Source organism: Coffea arabica, chromosome 11e, assembly GCF_036785885.1.
Source record: "Coffea arabica cultivar ET-39 chromosome 11e, Coffea Arabica ET-39 HiFi, whole genome shotgun sequence".
NCBI classification, from domain to species: Eukaryota; Viridiplantae; Streptophyta; class Magnoliopsida; order Gentianales; family Rubiaceae; genus Coffea; species Coffea arabica.
In genome coordinates, this window is record NC_092331.1 from 10549732 (window position 1) to 10561153 (window position 11422).

At 37.8% G+C, this 11422-nt stretch overlaps 1 long non-coding RNA gene across 1 annotated transcript; it reads right to left on the reverse strand.

The window, feature by feature from the left end:
* Positions 1-425: 425 nt before the first annotated feature.
* On the reverse strand, positions 426-6189 carry LOC140020954 (uncharacterized). Its single transcript, XR_011824912.1, has 2 exons — positions 5568-6189; positions 426-4507 (listed from the first exon to the last, which is right to left on the reverse strand). It is a non-coding gene; the product is annotated as an uncharacterized lncRNA (long non-coding RNA).
* Positions 6190-11422: the final 5233 nt, after the last annotated feature.

Sequence of the window (11422 nt, forward strand, 5' to 3'; positions counted from 1 at the left end):
ACCAGATTGGACACCTTGAACTTTTTCAAGCAAAAGTTGCCCCAACTTACAATTTATCAATCAATGTGACTGATTTTATTTTGGGGTTAAATGAAGAAGAAAAAGTATCTCATTGGGCCTTTTGAGTGACCGTTCACTCTCTTTCTTTCTGAGCACTCTTATTGTACAGGTTGGAACACCAATCGAGTGTAAGGATTTTAGGAAGCATACACTTGTGAAATTCAGGCTCTAGGCTGAAAAATCTCAAATTGGGTCTTATTTCTCAAAATTCATCATGAAATCTCTAATGAGTAAGAATAAAGAATGAAATGTACATAAATATACACAAAACAAAAATTATCCAAAAAAAATTTTATTGTTGAAAAAGTTTGAAACAAAATTTCTCAATCAATCATGATACAAACGAGAAGAGAGAAACTCGTAAAGAGCTCAACACATACACTTTTTGTCTCCTTTTCTTTTGGAACAAAATGTATTAACAAATCAAATAATAGAATTTCCCCTTTGGAAATAATTACAAAATCTCTCAGAGGCTTTAGCGTAGAGCTTCCAGTGTAATCTTCAAGCTTTATTGGATCAAAATTATCAGATATAGAAGAATATTCTCGCCTTATTGAAACATTTTTACAAATGCAGGGGGAGGGGAAAACAAAAAGAAAAATACCCAGAGTCAGTAAGTAAGAATAAAAAAATCGGTATGCATGTCCTATGGGGGAACCCTTTTTGTGCCAAGGGTAGGCCTAGAATGAGGATGCAATCCTCTGAAGTTGGCACTATACCATACCTGATGGATCCAATCAGCTCATGGAGTGAAAAAATAATTTTGAAAGAATTTGGTCCATTGGAATGAGAAGGGACGTTTGTCAAAATAAGGACCTCGTCCGCAGGGATTGATCACTTTTGATCGGTACAAGATTTTGCAAAAACGCACGGGTTTGACCTTGACGAACTTCCTATCAAAGAGATTGGAATTCGTTGATAACTTTTCTCAGTGAAGCACGGGTCAAAACTCCAACTGATCAAATGGCTGGATGCAATGGATGATTTTCTCAAAATCGACTAGGTTTTCCATTTTGAAATTCGACATTGAAATCCTTATTGGTCAAATGAAATTGACAATTGATTAAAAAACGACCGGATTACCCTAAAAAGGGAAACAGGTCAAATGAATTGAATGAAATTTAATTTATCCAAAATTAATCAGATCACCCTAAAAAGGGTAAATTGATCAAATAGACTGAACGAAACTTGATTTATTCAAAATCGGCTCGGTTGCCCTAAAAATGGGTAAATTGGCCAAATGAATGAAATTGAATTAGTGATTTATTCAAAAATCGGCCGAATGACCCTAAAAAGGGTAAATCGGTCAAATGATTTGATGATTTATTCAAAAATCGACCGGATGACCCTAAAAAGGGTAAATTGGTCAAATGAATTGATGATTTATTCAAAATCGACCAGGTGACCCTAAAAAGGGTAAATTGGTCAAATGAATTGACGATTTATTGAATGAATTGGCAAAATGGATTGGTTGATTTGTCCGGCCATTGGTTATTTCAAAATTATTGAGGTGCATTAGTCTATGACCCTCTAAAAATCAAATTTTGGCCTCAATTTATTTATCGTCTCAATAGGAGGAATCATTTGTGAATTTCTTCAAATTAATGTCCTTCACGCAAGGGATTTTTACCAATTTTTTATAAAATGGCCAAAAAATGATTATTAGATGCTCATATTCCAAAGATCACTCTATGAAAATGATCGGATCCTACCTTACCTTGTGCACTACCCCTTTGGATGGTACAAAATGTAAACGTGCAAGTCTCACTGGATTAAGTATCCGAGACACAAGGTGGCTTATTCCTAAACACGGGATTCCCTATGTGGCATTCCCTTTCTATGGTTTATGCATGATGCCAGTTATTAAAGTGATGTAAATATGTGACAAATATGGCCTAAAGGACATAAATAATGCAACGGGGGGGAAAAGGTCTAAAATGAAAAGTATTTATTGAAAGCTAAGTGCAATAACTGAAATTTAAACATGTGAGTCATCGAGTGGGTGAATCACTAAAAGAGTGCCAACGAGGCCTCTTATTGCTATGGCACATGAATGCAGGCCAAGAAAACAAAGAAATGGTTAGTGCAATTAATAGTACACATAACACATTAGGAGCAATTAAGAAAAGAGGTGCAATAAAACAAGTAAAAGGGGTGGAACCCCTTCCCTCGTGCCTAATGTGCTTAAAAGAGGGTGAGGCTGACTCTATCCTAGGGAAATGCTAACATGGATGCATGAGGTTGGGGTTCACTAATGCGACTAGACTCGATAAGTCTCGGCTCCCAAGCCTTCAGACCTAAAGGCGAAGGGTCATCACTCCCAGGGCCTTTGATCGGTGGCTCGAGTGATCCCTTAGGTAGCGCTATGGGCGCAGAGCACACCAGCCGCCTACCCAAGGCAATCGATCCTAATCCTACAAGGCGGTGTGGGAAACGCCCACGAAAAACAAAATAAAATGGGATAAAAGCAAGTAAACGTGCACGTATGAAGTGTTCCCCTATTTTGGGAAGGGGTTGAGAACCACGCGAGGCTCTAAAGGTGACACACACCCCCTCCCAAATGCAATGCAAGCGCGAGATAAAGAAGTAAACATACATTCGATCAACCAATCATACGTACGTGAGTGAAGTAATAGTTGAATACGCGCGCGAGGCAAAAGGCCCTAAAAATGGAAAATGCAACCCTAATATCCAAAATGCAATGCATAAAAAGGGTAGAAAAAGGAAACGAATGGCTAAGTCAAAAGCTTGGATCCACTTAGGAAGTCCCCAGTGGAGTCGCCAACTGTCGCGCCCCACTTTTTGATGATGTTGTGTGTGGTGTGAGATGTGAGTGTGTGTATGAAATGTGAACGTGTGAAAGTGAAAACGATGAAAGGCCATGGGACTTAGGAATGCGACGATTTGGCCAAGTGAAGTTCAAAAAGGGTTTTTTAATAAAAATGGAGTCGCCACTTGGTATAGAGTTAGGGTGTACCAAGTCACCCAAAAATGATTTTTGTTTTTGAATGAAAAAAGTGAATAAACCCTTTTTGAGAACTTTTGGGTCTACGTAACCAAAAGAGGGATCGGGGGTCACATTTGACGAAGGGGAAGGCAAAGATAAAAATCCAAGGCACCCCTTCGACCTAGCCAAGGCTAGTCGCGTGACTGAACCCTACCTTTCCTAGTTTTCTACCCAATGTATGTTCGCACGTTGGATATGACTATATGAATGCAAAACGAAAAGGAAAATGCAATCCTAAATTCTACGATGTCTCTCGTGAGGCTTTTGGTCCCAAACCACATGAATTGTGGCGGCCAACAAAGGAAAACCTCATAGAGGTCGATTAATGCAAATGTGTGCAAGTGTGCAAGTGTATGAAAGATGCAAGAAATGTAAGTGCAAGTGTGCGAAATTGTATAAAGGTGCTTGTGTGAAATTGTAAAAAAAATCCAAATGTTTGTGTGCAGATGTATGAAAAGGTGCTCGTGTGAAATTGTGTGAAAAATCCAAGTGTTTGTGTGCAAGGGAAGGGATATGAAGGTGCATGTGTGAAAGTAGGAGGAGAAAATAAAAGTGTAATGAGGGTATAGAATGATAGAGTGAATGTAGAATGCATGAGCCTAGGGAATGCAAGCAAGACGGGTACGGGGGTTGACTCCTAACTTTCGACTTTGATTTTCCCTTTGATTAGAAGGCAAAACTAGCGTGCTAAGGCTATCGAATAGCCACACTCGCTCGTCTCCCTTATCAGAAGGGGGCACTCAAGCAAAATGAACCCTATAACTAGCATGAAATGCAAAAATCTAAAGTGAGAGGGAAGGGACTAGAGGAGCATGCTAAATGATAAAAACTAAGAAAAAATGCATGAAAATGTAGTGAGCAAGCAAATGATGTGCTAACGAGGGGAAATCCCTAAGGGTCTAGCGTTGGACTAGCCCATTCTATGAATTCCGACTAGCGTTGGACTAGCGGAAACGTACATTCATCCATTCCATTCATTCATGGTTATGAAAGCAAGTAGACATGCCAAAACGCTCGTAAACACATAACACGTAGCACTTAGCATGCTCGACTAGATGCAAGAACCTAATAAAGCAATTAAACATGTAGCAACAAAAGCAAGCAACCAAGGGGAAGGGGAAATGGACCAGATGCTCTCCGAGCCCTATCTATTACAAGCCAAGAGGTGTACACATACCCCATAAAAACATAAAAGGGGAAAGGGAAATGGACCAGATGCTCTCCGAGCCCTATCTATTACAAGCCAAGAGGTGTACACATACCCCATAAAACTTAAATAAAGGTAAAAGCAAGTAAATGCATGCAAGGAGGTAAGGAAAGCGAAGTAGACAGGCATATTCACATAACACGTAAGATCACATAGGAGAGACAAAAAGGGATAAAAGAAATTGTACCTCCCTTGAGTTGATGCCTTAAATTGAGTGAAACCACTTATTTACCCTCCAAAAATAATAAATGAGTCAAGGTACCAATTTATTTATCAAATAATCATAAAAAATAAAATGGCAAACTTGAAATTGAATCAATTGAATCATGTAAGCAAACAACATTCAAGAAGTCAAAAGAAGAAAGGACTTGATTGCAAAAATAAACAAAGTTTTGGGGTCAAAATTAAAGGAAAATAAAGTTCAGGGACCTATTTGCAATTAAATTAAGGACCGAATTGAGAGAAGTTGAAAATATCCAGGGCCACAGTACAGTCAAGGAAAAATTCAGGGACTGATTTGCAAAATCGTTTTCTGGTTTCTTAATGGACCAAACCATTGGGCCTTTGTATTTATTTCGTGGGCCAAGACTTATCAAATCCAATAGAAAATCCAAGGGCAAATGGAATGGGCTAGTCCACTATTCTGACCCCAAAAATAAACCAACAAACTGGTGGGCTTTAATCCTCCAGCCCAGGACGAACCCAAATGAAAGAAAACCAAACCCAGTTCCAAGTAGCCCAAACAAATAGCCAAACCCAATTCCTCTTTTGTTTTACCAAAAACCCAACAAAGCTAATAGGTCTAATTTCATTCCAAAATCCGGGATTAATTATTTTAAAAGCATACTTAAAACAACAAAAAAATAATAATAATAATTAAGCTTGAAAGGGGGTAAAAATGATTATTTTACAGAAGTTTTCGGGCCTTAGTGAAATTACTCAAAGATTTGGGGGTCAAAACGTGATTTGTTAAACATTTTCATACCAGCTCACGATGCATCTTCTTCTTCTTTGTTAGTTTTTTCCTGCTGTAATTTCTACGGCAACTTAGCGACATCACCTCAAGATTTCAAACCCAAGTGCACGATACACATATACCCAAATCGCCGACAAAGCCAATCCAATATTATGCAAGGAATTCCGACAAGACAGATTGCAAAACAAATGGACAGATTGCAGGCTTTGGAAGAAAAGAAAAAGCCGCAGGAACACTAAAAGAAACAAAACCCAGGAACAAAAAAAAAAAAAAAAAAAAAAAGCGAGATGAGTTGGGACATTATTTTGGGATGGTACCTGATGAAGGCTTTTTGTTGAATCGAAATCCAAACAAGAAACGCGCAAAGGAGTCGTTTGGAGCTGATTCGTTGCAGCTTTTGACATGGAACAGGGAGATGGGATCAACGACTTCAAGTCCAAATTCGAGGGATCTCCTGATGTTATTTCTCCAAGATCTCTGAACGGAAATCTCTCTCCTGATGTCACAGAGTATGCAGAAGCTAACAGCTTGGTGAATGATGCCTCGATGGAGAAAATCTTTGCTCAAGAAAGCTGGATGATCAGCCTTTTCCAAGGAAAAACGCAGCTTGCATTCTCCCTCTTGCTCTCGTTTCTTCTGTTTTCTTTTTTTTAGCCCAGCCGCCAACCTCAGCTCTCTCTATTTCTTGGTTTTTCTTTTCACCGAAGCTCCCTGCCGTCCACTATCCTCTCTAAACTCTCCCTCTGGTTTTTTCCTAGCCCTCTCCCAGAAGCTTGCTCAGTTTTCTTTCTTTTTGTTTCACCAACTTGCGGCCGTCAACCTCCCTTACCTCTCTCTTTCTCCTTCTCAGCTAAAACCTAGCCAAAACCCCTTCTAGATTCATCCTCTCCTCCAGGTGTCCTAGACACCTGGCCTCTTATGCTAAAATTTACCCCCCGAAGGACCTCCTGAAATCTCGTTTTCAAGCTGCGGCAAAAACGCAGCTTTTATGCCGCGTATTGGCTACTTTTCCTTTTTTCCTTTTTTTTTTTTTTTTTGAAATTAGTAATTTAATTACAAATAAAATTAAAACAAAAACAACAATTCAAGTAATATCAAACAAAAACAAACAATCAAAAAATAATAATAAACAACAAAGTTGTGATTTTTCAATTTCCATTTTCATCATTTTTCACTTTTTTCCTTCCAAGAAAGCATTGAATTTAAGTTACAAACAACTAAGACATATTTTTGATGTTTTCCTTTTCTTTTTTCTAAAAACTCTATGCTAATTTTAAACTTAAAAGCTAAAACTAAAAACTAAAACTAAAAGTAAACAAGAATAAATAGCAAATGAAATAGGTCAACTAAAAGGGCGAAAATGAATAAAACTAAAATATCATAACAACTAATAGTGCAAAACACACAACAACGAACTAAAATGCAAGCAATCTAAAATGAAAATCATGAAATAGATGCTACATAAAATTATTCAAAATTTGGTGTCTACATTAGGGTTGGGTCCGCCATTTGCCGTTTGGGACGGATACTCGACCCGTGCCCACTCCTACCATGATGGACAAGATGGGCTTCCCTGCTATTTGGAGGAAGTGGATTATGAATTATATCTCTTCAGTTACATACTCTTTTAGCATTAATGGAGTACCAAAGGAGTTTATGCCCCCTGGAAGGAGGATCAGACAAGGTGATCCCTTATCACCATACTTGTTCCTATTATGTTCAGAAGGATTCTCTAACCTCCTTAAACAGGCAGAATTGGACAAAAAGGACTTCAAGGATGAAGATAAGTAGGAATGGGCCAAACATGACTTATCTTTCTTTGCAGATGACTTCCTAATATTTTATAAAGCTGATAGTGAGCAAGCCACTGAACTAAAACATCTTTTGAGGAAATATGAGAGAGGTTCAGGACAATCCACTAATTTGGAAAAGTCTTCTGTTTTCTTTAGTAAAAATGTGAGCCAACAGATAAGAGAGAAAGTAAGACAATGCCTTTGCATTATCTAGATTGCAATACAAGGAAAATATCTGGGACTTCCCATGTTGGTAATAAGATCTAAAGAGCAAGTCTTTGACTACATCAAAGATAGCATCAAGAATAGAATGAATAGCTGGAAGAAGAAATTACTCAGTCAAGGTGGGAAGGAGATTTTATTGAAAGCTGTATCAATGGCTATGCATGTCTACACAATGTCCTGCTTTAAACTACCAAACAAACTTAGCAAAGAAGTAACCTCCATATTAGCCAATTACTGGTGGAGAGAAGCTGAAGGAGAAAACAAGATGCATTGGTGCTCATGGAGTAAGCTGACTAAGAAGAAAAAATGGGGAGGCTTGGAATTCAAGGCCCTTCAGAAATTCAACAAAGCACTACTGGCAAAACAAGTATGGAGACTGATCTCAAGCCCAAACCTCTTAGTCAGTAAGGTTCTGAGGGCAAAGTACTTCTATAGGGAATCAATTTTTAAGTGCAAAATACCTAAGAATGCTTCCTGGATCTGGCAAAGCATAATGGGAGTAAGAGACTTTGTGGAAAAAGGAACAAGGAAGAGGATGGGAAATGGCAAGGCTACTAAAATTTGGGAGGATAATTGGATCCTTGAGAATTCGAAGGTCAAAGTCACTTTTGGGAGACCTCAGCATAGCACCCTGATGATGGTAGATGAACTTATCGGTGGCTTTAGATGGAAGAAACCAATAGTTCTAAGGACTTTCAACCAAATGGATGCAAAAAGAATCTTGGAAATCCCCATCAGCATTTCAGAGAGAGATAACTGCAATTACTGGATTCATAGTGAAAATGGAATACACATTGTCAAATCAAGCTACAAGGAACTATGCAAATGGTCAATTGATCAGTGGGAGAGAAGAGGAGCAGAGGGAGAAACAAGCTTACTTAACTCCTGCTGGAAAACATAGAAGGTACTGTGGAAGCTTAACATCAAATGTAAGATAAAACACTTCATCTAAAGGTGTGTCAATGGTGCCTTGCCAGTAAATGGACTAATACATAAAAGAACATAGAAAGGTGATCCAATCTATAAAGGATATAGAGAGCAAGAAGAATCTGTTGAGCATGTACTCTTCCATTGTAGGAAAGCTCAAGAGGTATGGAAAATGTCATCAGTACAATGGGATGGAATAGAAGAGCATGCAGGGAATTTTTTCACTTGGTGGAATGCCATTATAGGAGCAACAAGCGGGATAAATGGCATGGATCATATTGAGCTGATAGCCAATACACTGTGGCAAATCTAGAAAAATAGAAATGACTGGGAGTTCAATGCCAAACAAAGACATCCAATGAAAACTATTCAAAAAGCACAAAAGGAATTGCAGGAGCATGTAATAGCCATGGAAAAGAAAGAAAGAATGAACTCTGCTGATACTAGTTGAGTAAGGGATGAATCAGTAGCTGTAACTGAGGGGAATGCAGGAATTCAAATTCGTGTAACAACTCAAATGAAAAAAGAATCAAGCAGAGTTGGAATGGGGATCATTGCAACAAACAGCCATAACCAGGTAGTGATAGCCTAGGCACTTAATGATAGAAGCTCAGGAAATCAACTATTGTACACTGGTGAAGCTGTTAAACTGGCCATCATCAAGGCCAAAAGAAAGTAGTTGAAGGAAATAATAGCACATGTCCTCATCAACCAATTGCTGAAGAAGATAATGTCCAAGAAGACCAGGGACAGCAGAATGGCAACATTAATTGATGACATCAATAACTTGAGGTCCTTATTCCAGAAATGCTCCTTTTGTTTTGATAGGGGTATAGATGATAGATGTCAATTGATTAGTGATTATGCTTTAGGCATTTTTCAAGATGAGGAATCGATTAATCTTCAGTGTGTTTAGCACTTTTGTATAGAATCAATTGAGCCTTTGCTCATATAAGTGTACATATTTTGCCCATCAATACAAATTAATCGTTTTCGAAACAAAAAAGGAAATCTAGCTTATTGGTACTTAGTACTACATACTTTATGCTACTAGACCTACAAAGATGACAAGACATTGCATTCTACTTTTTTGGTCTTTTTTGGCCGGAGCATTCCACTTTATTTGGTCAAGTTTTTCTTGATTGGTTTAACAAAAATGTATTGGTCTGATGTCTGGAAAAGGAAGCTGTGATGGTTGCATTTATTGTTATCTCTAAGATGCAATAAGACTAAAACAATGAATTGAAATATTCCCAATTGAAACGTTCCCACCTGTCGAAACTTTGACTCAATCCCCAAAAAAATGGGTGGAACTTTATCCAACAAGAGTACAAGTAAAATTGAGTCGAACGACTCAAATTGAAATATGCATTTTTTATTTGTGGGATGAGAGGAGTAAGTAATGGAGGCAAAAGAAGCAGCTGGACAGGGGAAGGGCCCCATTGCCATTCCTACCAATAGCCAACTTGTGACATTAATAGCCAATTTGGGAGGACGGATTTGGTGAGAAAAGAAAGGACTAAGAGAGAAAGTGAAATTTTTCTGGCATTTAGGAGTTTTACTAGGAAAGAAATGGAAAGAAAGGAAGGGATCTCACATCCTTTTCAAGCTACGAAAACCGTTAGCCCAAAATTGGATGGAAAGCGCGAGAAAGGAAAGTGAGTAAGTAAATATTTTAACATACCAATTTTGCCCTTATAAAGATTATAATATAACGTTTTCTTATATTATGTGAATTTCAAACTTCAAGGTCACTTATGTAAAATATAATCTTTTCCTTTGGCTTTTCATTACTTCCAATAAAGGAAAATTATTTCATTATCTTTCTCTCTGAAAACTCTCAAACAGCACAAAGAGATATTACAATCTCTTTTTCTCTTTCTTTTCTAATTTAAGCTTTCTCTTCTTTTCTTTTCTGTTTCAAACTCCCAAACTAGCTGCAAGAGATGTAAAAGGTGTAGAATTAATATGTGGAGTATGATTGTTTCAAATGTGAACGCAAAAAGATATCTTATCTTACTATAATATAAGCAAAGGTCCAAAGTTACTTCAGCAACTTTCCTTGCTGACACGCGGCATTATGGATGAATTTTGAGCTTTTTCTATGGATTTGGCATTATTTTATAAGGTTGACTAAGGGAATAAGTCCTCTGTCTACGATTATAAGGTTGAAATATTTTTAATAGATTTTTCAAACTCTAAATTTTGGAGAGATATAATTTAATTGGATTACATGATCATTCCAACTTATATTTAACAAATTAACTTAAGTTTTAATCAGATTATGTTATTCTTAGTTTTGATGATCACAAAGTACTTTGAAATGTTTATCTAACTCTTTTCAAATATAAGTGTTTTTTGCCTATCAAAGAATCAGGTACGAATATGTCAAGAAATGAAAATCAACCAAAAGAAGAAGCAAAAACAGGACACTATGTCGGACGTCCGAAGGAATCTGTCGGACGTCCGAAAGGATGAAGAACATCAAGAAGGAAACTCTGTCGGACGCTCGTAAGGAAGCATCGGACGTCCTGAAGGATAGGACGCATGCTTCGGATGCACATCAATCTCATCGGACGTCCTAAAAATTCCACGAAGCTTTGATAACTCTCTGTACGACGTTCGGACACAGAAGCTCGGACGATAAAATCCCATCGGACGTCCGAACAACAACTTGACTGATTTTCGGACGATGGGATCGGACGATGACTAAGCTGTCGGACGTCCGACAGCCCCAACGGTTAGCTGACTCTTCATCTGCCTTCTATCCGTTGGAAGTATTAATGAAACCCATTTTTGGTTCCCTTTAAATACAAACGATTCTGAATCAGACAATGACTTTTGCACACTTTGTTTACAAGATCTCAAGAGATATTTTAGCTAGAAAATAGTCTCCAAAGCTAGATTTGTTCTCCAAGTGGTGTGAATTTCTTGTGAGCATTTCTCTTGTGGTTGAAAGTTTCATTAGTGTAACTTTGTTGAGGGTTATCTGAGTGATTGTAAAACTTCTTAGCTTGTCTAAGTGGGGCTTAGGGCAAGGAGGAAGTGCTCCCTCCATTGTACATCTAGTTGATCATCTTTCATCGAAGAGAAGTTGCTCAACCTAGTGATTGGTCTTCAAGTTTGAGGAAAGCTTGGTAGACAATCGGTTTGATATTCTATCTTTCTCTTTTTGTTTAATAAAATTCTCATTGCTTATCTATACCTGTCTTTCTAATCAACATTGC